Raw genomic sequence first — 10,043 nt, forward strand, 5'->3', positions numbered from 1 at the left:
GGAATTATAATGCCTGGTTTTTGTGCACTGAACATACAGATGGACCTTGGCTTCTCTGTGTCATTGTTGGAGAACTAGCTAGGATAAAGGAAAACAGACACTGTATTAATTCAATGCATTCATTTATATTAATTTTCATTTTTACAGGATGTTTGATTCCAATTTGGGCATGACAAATGCCCAATTTAATTAATTAGGCCAGACAAAGTAGGCTTTTGTTTGCTGGACTTCGTTTGGTAGGTTGACATCTGGACCTTGCTAGTCAGTCTCAGGAGGAGGAAGTGGCCGTATGAGGAAGTAGATCTTGTTGGCTTGCTTTAGGAAAGGTAACCTAATGAGTTTTAGCAAAGCGGAGGGAATGGGGGGGGGGGGGAAGGGTAAGCCTGTCACAATACCCTTCAGTATCTGTCTCCGCAAACTATGGCTTTAAGCTGTCCAGAGCACATAATTTCAAACTTTCGGTCTACTTACAGTGAACTGTAGTGAGGGTCCAGACCCTCAGCACTCAACTAGCCTGACCCCACAGAGCTCTACTCAACAGAACGCACATGTTTCCCTATCTAGAGTACAAAGTGTCTGAAGGTCCTCTGACATCCTGCATCTCACTACTTCTGGTTGTCCCAGGCTGACAGCATCTGATGGTCCAAAGGACACAGCATGTTTCTTCCCAGAGCTGTCAGTGTCTAAATCAGTAAGAAAATCCACACTGTCAGACTGTAACACGTCTGAACAACTAACTGACTGAGGCCATACTATCTCAACTTGTGATTTGGACAGTAGAGCCCTTTGACCACTACATAGTGGACCTAGGGGGCAAGTTAATGCAGTGTTTCAGAAAAGTCAGATACTTCTGACTGTTTTCAGTTAAGCACTGTGGAATCTGCACAGCCAAGCACTCTCAACTCTCAACTGACAAGCCCTTGGCCTTGCTGCTCCCATTTACCAGCAGGAACCCTGGAGGCTAACTTTCCTGGACTGGTTGTTTGCCCACAATTTCCTAGGAGATAACAGGCTGGCTGAAGTGGTGTGCTCTGGTCGTCTTATTCCCAAAAGGACTGTCATGTGTCCTTAAAGGCCCTTAGGCTGGCGAGGGACTCTGACCCCAGAAGCTAGAGAGACACTTGCCTCACCTCCTTTCAGGTCATTGCAGAAGACCTCTGGCTCAATCTCCTGCAGTAATTCTTGTCAGACAGAAGAAGACTGGAAGGAGAGCACATGAGACCCTGCCTGAGCTGCCTTGCTTATGAGAGTGTGCAGAGCTCCTGACACATCCGGACTTGACCACATTGTCCAGAAGATGTGCAGTGTGTTCAGGGGCCATGTAGGAACCAGTTTTATCACAGGCAGTGCACCTTCAGAGAGTGCAGTGCCATTGGGCAAAGAATCTCTTAGTTCAATGGATAGCGGATGGCCTACCAAGTTGGCCTCTAGAGGTATAGAGTGTTTTGGTGTGGGGAGCAGAAGGTGCATAACCCTGGGTCAGGGAAAACACATTCCTGATTAGTGTCTCCTGGGAGTTACCTGGACAACCATTCATCCATGTTCAAGGCCTGGCCTCATGCCTCTCTCAGTTTGCCTCAAGAACATACCAAATCATCTGTCAGTTTCCCATCTGGCCAATCATTGGTGTCTACATACACAAGCTGGTTGGCATTCAGCAAGTTGAAATGACTTTTACTTCGGTTACTTGGCCCACAAAACAGAAAGCAATTAAGAAGATGCTTCTGACTGGTAAGCTGAATATAATAGGGTGAATGTTCTCCCAAAGATTTAGATGCTAATAGCAGTGTGGTAGTGGATATTTCAGAGGCAAGATCTCTTAGTAAGCACTGACTGCTTACTGGTCCTTCTCTAGCTATTGTGATCCTTCTTGTGTGAATTCCTACCAGCGTGACAAGATGGCCATGAGGCCAATACAGCTACATGCCTTTGTATGAGCCATTCCCATGCTGCTTGGACTTTCTGCTTCAAAACTGCAAGGAAAACAAAAGATATATTTTAGTAAATAGTCAGTCTCACACATTTCCTCTTACTAACAAAACATAAACTAATACAGGGAATCTCCTAATCCCTCTGGTTTTTCCTAGACGGTTTCCCATTTCTACAATGGAAAATAATTCCTTTGCTCCATACTACCTGACAGTGTTTACAGTCACTTCCATAGTCCACATAGCTCACAAACACAGCCAACCACTTTAATAAGAGGTCCAAGAAATCAGTAATCTCTTCTCAGTTTCCTCAGAGTTTGGGGTAAATCCTCCCGTGCCTGACTGTAAGGCAGAGTTCCTCTCTCTGTACCAGAACTTCCATCTCCCTATTTCCTGCCTATGTTAATAGGCCAACAGCGTTTTTGTGTCATAGTAATCGGTACGTGCATACCATGCATGTCCTTCTAGGTCTGAGTTACCTCACTTAGGGTGATATTTTCTAGTTCCATCCATTTTTCTGAAAAATTCATGAAGTGAAGTGCTTTGTGCAACTGACAACCTGAGCATACCCTCAAGTAAAGACAACACAGTGAAGTTCAAGGAAACCCCAGACTTCCATATATAACATTTATGTGCTTGTTAATTAATGCATTAGCACACCTGCCCATAGACTCTGTTTGCAAAGCATTTTGCATCCTTGGCTTCTTTAAAAGCAAAGGCATCCCCAACTAATATGTCTTTATTCTTTGGCTTCCCTTGATGTTAGGAGTTAAAATCTGCAGCACTGCAGGAGCCAGACAAGAGTTTTACTATTGAGCCCCCCATCCTAACCTTATGAGTGGTACTTTTATGAACTGTCATTTTCAAAGAGTCTGCCTGAATGTATGTATGTATGTATGTATGTATGTATGTATGTATGTATGTACGTACGTATATACGTATATATGGTGTGTGTGGCACCCAGAACACAACTTTCCAAATCAGTTTTCGACTTCCATACATGCATATCCCTGGGATCAAACTCAGACTAGCTACTATGCTTTATCCTTTGATCCATGTTTCAGGAATCTGAAGAGATTCTGAAGAATCTAGACTCCTAGCTCATGAGAACATCATCCTTTACACCACACCAAAAATTTCTTTAAGGGAATAGAAAGATGGCTCAGTGGTTAAAAGCACTGGCTGCTCCTGCAGAAGAACTAGGTTCAGTTCCAAATTCCCTTGTGGTATGGTGACTTAGAACAGTCTGTAACTCCTATTTCGGAAGATGATTAAAATATAGTACCGCCCTGCCTGGCCTCTGCTCCAAGTCCCTGGTGGGTCTCTGGCTCCCGCCCAGCACCCACTCCTTCCAAGTAACCAGCAAAGCATGATTCTTAAACTTGAGTAGTTAACCAAATATATTTGTGTATATGAAACTCCCAATTACATAATGCCAAATTACAATGATAAAGTTTTATCCCAATATTTGCAACCTCTCAACACACCAGAAACACACGGATGCCACCTGGATCTGTGTGTCTCCTCCTCTTCTCCCTCATGCAGCTCCCAGGCTCCCTTTCTCTCTCTCTGCCCCTCCCTCTCTTAGCTCCCCTCCTCTCTGCCCTCCCTCCAATCACTGGCCTCTCACTGCCTCAGTGTGAATGGATAGGAAATATCTTGTATCACCCTCAGGTCTCCATGAGCATGAAGCATGAATATGGTATGCATATTCATATTCTCTCTCTCTCTCTCCCTCTCTCTCTCTCTCTCTCTCTCTGCAATCACATACACATAAAATAAAAAAATTAAATCTGTTACTTTTCAGTAACTAAGAACACCAATCAATATAATCATATAGGTAAAAGTAAAGTTTTTTCAAAAAAAGTTTAAAATGTGGATAATGATTACTTACTGGAGTCTGCAGAGTAAATTAGCAAGTACTAACACAACTGTTCCTGCTAACACTTTTCACAAATGTTTAATGTTCTTCATGATACTTATAAGTGGGCAGGTGCTCTCTTGGTAATCCAAGTTTATATGGTACAGTCAAAGCCAAATTATAAACACATGACAACATAAATTTTCAATCATTGTCTTCATAATTTGGACATTCTGAACTCAGGAAAGAAGAGAGGGAGGGAGGGAAGGAGGGAGGGAAGAAGAGAGGTAGAGGGGGAGGGGAGGCAAATAAACTAGTTAATTATAGGAGTCAATATTCAGTGACTGTAACATGTATACAAATAAAATATGTGGCAATAGGTCAGGACTAGAGGTAGATATTCTGGTTATTATGATATGGCAATATAATACCAGATATAGAGGATTACAAAGATTATAGCTACTAACACTGGAAGTATATACCAAGAAATGAGAATTGTAAAAACACCTAATTCATAAACATATATAGTTGGGGAGCTCAGTGGTTAAGAACTCTGGCAGCTCTTCCAGAGGACACTGGTTCAAGCCCTAGCACCCATATTGTTAGTATTCTGTCTAAGCTCCACCCCACAATTACCTGGCAACAGTCAGGTATGCCCCTCCCCATAGACCTGGCCCACTATAAAAGGGGCTGCTTGCCTCTCCCCTTTCTCTCTCATCACTCTTGCCTCTTGGCACTCTCACTTCTCTGCCCCTCTTGGGCTCTCCTCCCCTCCCCACTCTCCTCTCTGTCTCTCTCTGTCTCTGTCTGTCTGTCTCTCTCTGTCTCTGTCTCTCTCTCTCTCTGCCTCCACTACCTTAACTCCCATCCTCTGCCCTGAATAAACTCTACTCTATACAGTGTCTGTGTGTGTTTGGTCCCTCAGGGGGAAAGGCCCTGGGCATGGGCCCACCTAGTCACCCCTTCCCCATAGTGCCTCATACTGTTCTCTAAACCACTCTGTCTTCTTATGAACCCGACACATATAGCAGCAAACAACACCCTGTAAACCCAGGTCCTGGGGATCTGTACTCTTCCTGCACATGCTACACAGACGTACATGCAGGCAAAAGAACCATCCACATAAAAAAATAAATGAGTTTAAAAATCAATAGAGTAAAGGGACTTTAACTGGCCTGAACATGGCAAGCATGGCTCTGGTACTCCATACAGCTTGAACTTGGTGAGCATGGTTCTGGCATTCGGTGCCCTTCTTCCCCATTCCCTCTGCCTTGCTAAAAGTCATTAGATTATATTCCTAAAACAAGCCACCAAGGTCTATTGCCTTATTTGGTCACTTCTTCCTTCCAAGGCTGATTACCAAGAGCCAACTATCAAAGTATTGAAGTCCAGCAATAAAAAGTCTCTTTGGCTCATCTAATTAACCTACCCTGTTAAGATTAAGCACCTCATTCAAACATGGGGCTTCCCCTTATACCCTTATAAACTGCCATTTGTCTAAGCCATGTCTGACTCCTTTATCCAGAAGTAATCCTTTGTCCTGCTCCCTTCTGGGACAAATACTCCTCCTCCCTGCTCCTCTATCTCCTGTCCTTTCTCTTTTCCCCTGCCCTTTGTTTCTCTGGGCTAAATAAATCTTTGGGCTGAGAATTTAATCTTGAGGGTCCTGAGCTGTTTGTTACTGTCCCTATCTGGTAGGGGATGGAAGGAATGAATGCAGAAAATGTATAAGTGGGTGATAACAAGCCAGATCCTCTTTCAATCCCAGGACATGAGTCTGAGAGGCCTAGTTAACATATCAAAGGAGACCTGGTCTCTAGGTTCTCCCAGCATCCCTCAGTCCCTACCCATTAAAGGGTATGGCTGATGTACACCACCCTTTATTTTGACCTCTCTTTTTAGCCTGGGGGGATTGGCTTGCCCTTCCCTGACAGGCGTTTGCTCCCTCCTTCTCTCTCTCTCTCTCTCTCTCTCTTCCCTCCCACCCCCATCACACACACACATACCAGCACACACACCAGACATTCAAATATTTTGGCTACAAAATTGGCTTTGTGTGTGTGTGTGTGTGTGTGTGTGTCTTTGTCCTCCTGGCTGCTATACTTGGTTCCTCTCCCTCTCTTCCTCCCTTCTTTCTCCCTCAAAAGGCTCAGGGTCATGAGTACTCACAACATTCCCAGATATCCCTGCCTCTGGCTATGCTCTCCCTTTTATCTACAATAAACTTTCTCATTAACCATACCTAGAAGCAGTCATGCACTTCCTTTTCTTTTTTATTTCTTTTTTCTTCATTCATCTGCTGCCCAAACTGGGAGTCGCTCCACCCACCAGATTTGATTCTGGAGTCTACCTCTTCAGCTGCTTCTTCCCTCTACCTTTTCTAACTCTATCTCTCCTCACCTACACCCTTCCGGGCTGCCCACTGCATGAGCATCTCTCATTCACACCCTTTAGGACCACCTGCCTATGGGCATATCCCTACTACTTCTTTGTGCACCTGGATAATTCTTCACACTAAGACAATTGCACCTCTCCAGTTGTTTTTTCTACCTGCCACTGTCCCCTTGTCTCTCAAGTTCTACTGGTTGTCACTACAAAGCTCCCTGCTTGGTCTACTTTCACTATGAATGCCACACCACTGTACAAGAAAGCTTCTTCTTACCCTCCCAGGGCCCCATCATCTGGAAAAGGATGCTTTTCTTCTGTGATTTGGGACAATTCTCTCTGAGAAATCTCTCTGGGACCCAAAGACAGAAACAGAGAATTTATTCTTACAAGTTATCCTCTGTAACTTGGGAGGCAGAGGCAGATGATCTCTGAGTTAAAGGCCAGCCTGGTCTACAGATTGAGTGCTAGGACACCCAGGGCTACACAGAGAGACCCAGTCTCCACAAACAAACAAACATAAAATAAAACAAACCAATAACAATAATGACAAAAGAAAGGAAACCGCAAGCTACATGCTGCTCCTGGTTTCTAACACCTATGCTCTGCCTAGCATGCACACACACACACACACACACACACACACACACACACACAAATATACTTTTCCAAAAATGATGCACTTTCTCCCCAGTAAGTATTGTTACTGCTTGGTATCAAATACAATAAACACTTATTAACAGGAAAACAATCTGATTTTATTTCTCTATGTTACTCTCAATACACATGTACAGTATCCCTTCTTTTAAGCATTTTGCTGTATTTCAGAATGTGTACAAAGATAAGATGGAATAGTTAACAGGCAATTTCAAATTCATTTCCTTGAAGACTTTGTATTTTTAATAAAGTTTTGGCTAGAACAAGTCTTCTACCTTTGGTAATCATTAAAAGAAATAAAGCAATACTGTCACAGTAAATTAAGTAAGCACAATCCATATCTATATCCATATCTATGTAAATATATCACATCTACATTGCCAAACTTTTTATCACTTTTCAAAAGTCTAATATACTTAAAAATAAAACAATTAAGTGTAACTATGGGAAATACAAAAAAAGTGTTGTTTTAAGCTTAAATTCTTCCAGTTAACACTTTCACCCAAACATACTTTTATGTTACTTCAGGAAAAAGCAAAATGAACAGATTCTTCGATATAAAGAACAGAGTTTTACAGAATACTACTCTGAATAGCAATTAAATTCCGAAGAGGATAAACAAAGGTGTTAGAAGGGGGGCGGGGTTTCAAAATCCAGTCTGGCCTTCGCTTAGCAATAACCAAATTCCTATGTACCTAAATAATTTTAGCACTGAACTTAAATCTAGCATATTTCAGAGGATGTCAAGCATCAATTACTTAAAAGTTCTAATCATATGAATATAACTTCTGATAATAAGTATCACTGGCACAAAAATAAAAGTCGCAGCAGAAACAGAATATTAAGTACTGTAAGAGACAAACGTGCTGCTTATCAAATAGGAAACTTCTTCCCACATACCAGTAGCTTAGTAAAGGAAAAAAAATAAATGTTTTCTTAAATATTTGCAATAGGTAAATCCAGAGCTGGATTCATTATATATGAATTACAAGTAGGAATACCTTTAAAATGTTACTTCTCAAAAAATAAAATAATCAGTTTTTATTTCCTAGTGAATACCAATATATATGCTACCAAAGGGGAAAAAAAGCTAAGAAAAATAAAAAACTGGCTGAAATTGCCAATTCTGTATTCTTAGAGAACTTACTAAGTTTGTAAAATGATTCCATAACTGCCTCTATGTTTTCCTTTCCATTAAAGACAAGATTTAAAGAAAAATAAAGTCCTGTGTTATAGCTTTCCAGAAAAATTCACATACAATTCTGAAATTGTATTAAAATATTCTAGCTATAAAAAAGCTTTAGCCTCTGCTTTTCAACTATCAAGGTTAAGTAGAATACAATTATTTTTAGTAAGCTCCTTATTTCCCCTCTACTTCTCCACCTGAGTTTTAATTTTTCAGAATATCAAGTAAACAAATGATACCATATATCTATGGGTTTTTCCAGGTTATTGTAAATTAAATAATTTCTTTTTAAAGATGGTATTTTAAACAAGGAACAAATATACCTAAAATTTAAACTGCATTCCAATGCCAAACTGATAAAGTACTCCTCTATAAGCCACAACAGACTTCTACAAATCTGCAAAGTTTAATCTACAGTAGTTCTTGTTTATAGAACAAAACAATTACAAACTATTGCTTCAAGACAATTACAAAACAAGAAAAAGCAAATATTCCCATTAAAATTATCCAAAATTCTGCTATATAAGAGGAAAAATACTATAAGCCAAATGAAAATGATGATTAAAGAAAAATGAAAACTAAGCCCAAACCCAGTCAACATCTTATAATCAGCAGTGGTAAACACTCAAATAGGAGTTGCATTGTCAAAAATCTAAAAATAGTAAGACAAGGGAATTATTTCCCTATTTTCATAGTGAGACATCATAAAAATCTCTCATTTATGTCAGCGGTATCTCTAATGTGCATATTTTGTATCAATGTTACATTTCATGTTACTTATATTACTTTTTTTCTCAGAAAAATGCCACCAAGATGAGTAAGGTGTGATAGCTAAGTTTCTAAGACTAAAATCTCAACACAAAATCAGGATTATGTTGCTAAAATTTGTTTCTCTCACTTCATAAGTCTGTAAAGGATATATAGAATACCCTACTTAATAAAACAAAGCTCTAAATGCCTCAGGGATGCTATACATTGAAAAGAGCACTAAATGTGTCAGGGGTGCTATACATTTAACAGAGAACTAAATGCATCAAGGATGCTAACCACTTAACAGGGCACTAAATGCCTCAGGGATGCTATACATTGAACAGAGCATTAATGACTCAGGGATGCTATACATTTAACAAAGCAGTAATTGCCCCAGGGATGCTATACATTTAACAGAGCACTAAATGCCTCTGGGATGCTAACCACTTAACAGAGCACTAAAAGCCTCATGGATGGTATACATTGAACAGAGCACTAAATGCCTCTGGGATGCTAACCACTTAACAGAGCACTAAAAGCCTCATGGATGGTATACATTGAACAGAGCACTAAATGCCTCTGGGATGCTAACCACTTAACAGAGCACTAAAAGCCTCATGGATGGTATACATTGAACAGAGCACTAAATGCCTCAGGGATGCTATACATTTAAAAGAGCACTAAATGTCTCAGGGGTGCTATACATTTAACAAAGCACTAATTGCCCCAGGGATGCTATACATTTAACAGAGCACTAAATGCCTCAGGGATGCTAAAAATTTAACAGAGCACTAAATTGGCCAGAGATGCTATACATTTAACAGAGCACTAAATGTGTCAGGAATGCTAACCATTCAGCAGACCAATAAATGCCTCAGGAATGCTAACCATTTAACAAAGCACTAAATGCATCAGGGATGCTAACCATTTAACAGAGCACTAAATGTCTCAGGGATGCTAACCATTTAACAAAGCACTAAATGCATCAGGGATGTTAACCATTTAACAGAGCACTAAATGCCTCAGGGATGCTAACCATTTAACAGAGCACTAAATGCCTCAGGGATGCTAACCATTTAACAGAGCACTAAATGCCTCAGGGATGCCAATCCTTTAATAGAGCACTAAATGCCTCAGGGATGCTATTCAATTAACAGAGCATTAATGCCTCAGAGATGCTATATATTTAACAGAGCACTAAAATGCCTCAGGGATGCTATACATTTAAAACAGCAGTAAATGCCTCAGGGATGCTAACCATTCAACAGAGCACTAA

The 10,043-nt window shown here is 40.6% G+C and overlaps 1 long non-coding RNA gene across 1 annotated transcript; it reads right to left on the bottom strand.

Annotated features, from left to right (window-relative positions):
* Positions 1-105: 105 nt before the first annotated feature.
* On the bottom strand, positions 106-6,591 carry LOC127676078 (uncharacterized). The gene is made up of 2 exons (XR_007975651.1): positions 6,452-6,591; positions 106-1,973 (listed from the first exon to the last, which is right to left on the bottom strand). It is a non-coding gene; the product is annotated as an uncharacterized LOC127676078 (long non-coding RNA).
* Between the last annotated feature and the right edge of the window lie 3,452 nt (positions 6,592-10,043).

The sequence above is a fragment of the Apodemus sylvaticus genome (assembly GCF_947179515.1).
Source record: "Apodemus sylvaticus chromosome Y unlocalized genomic scaffold, mApoSyl1.1 SUPER_Y_unloc_2, whole genome shotgun sequence".
Lineage (NCBI taxonomy): Eukaryota > Metazoa > Chordata > Mammalia > Rodentia > Muridae > Apodemus > Apodemus sylvaticus.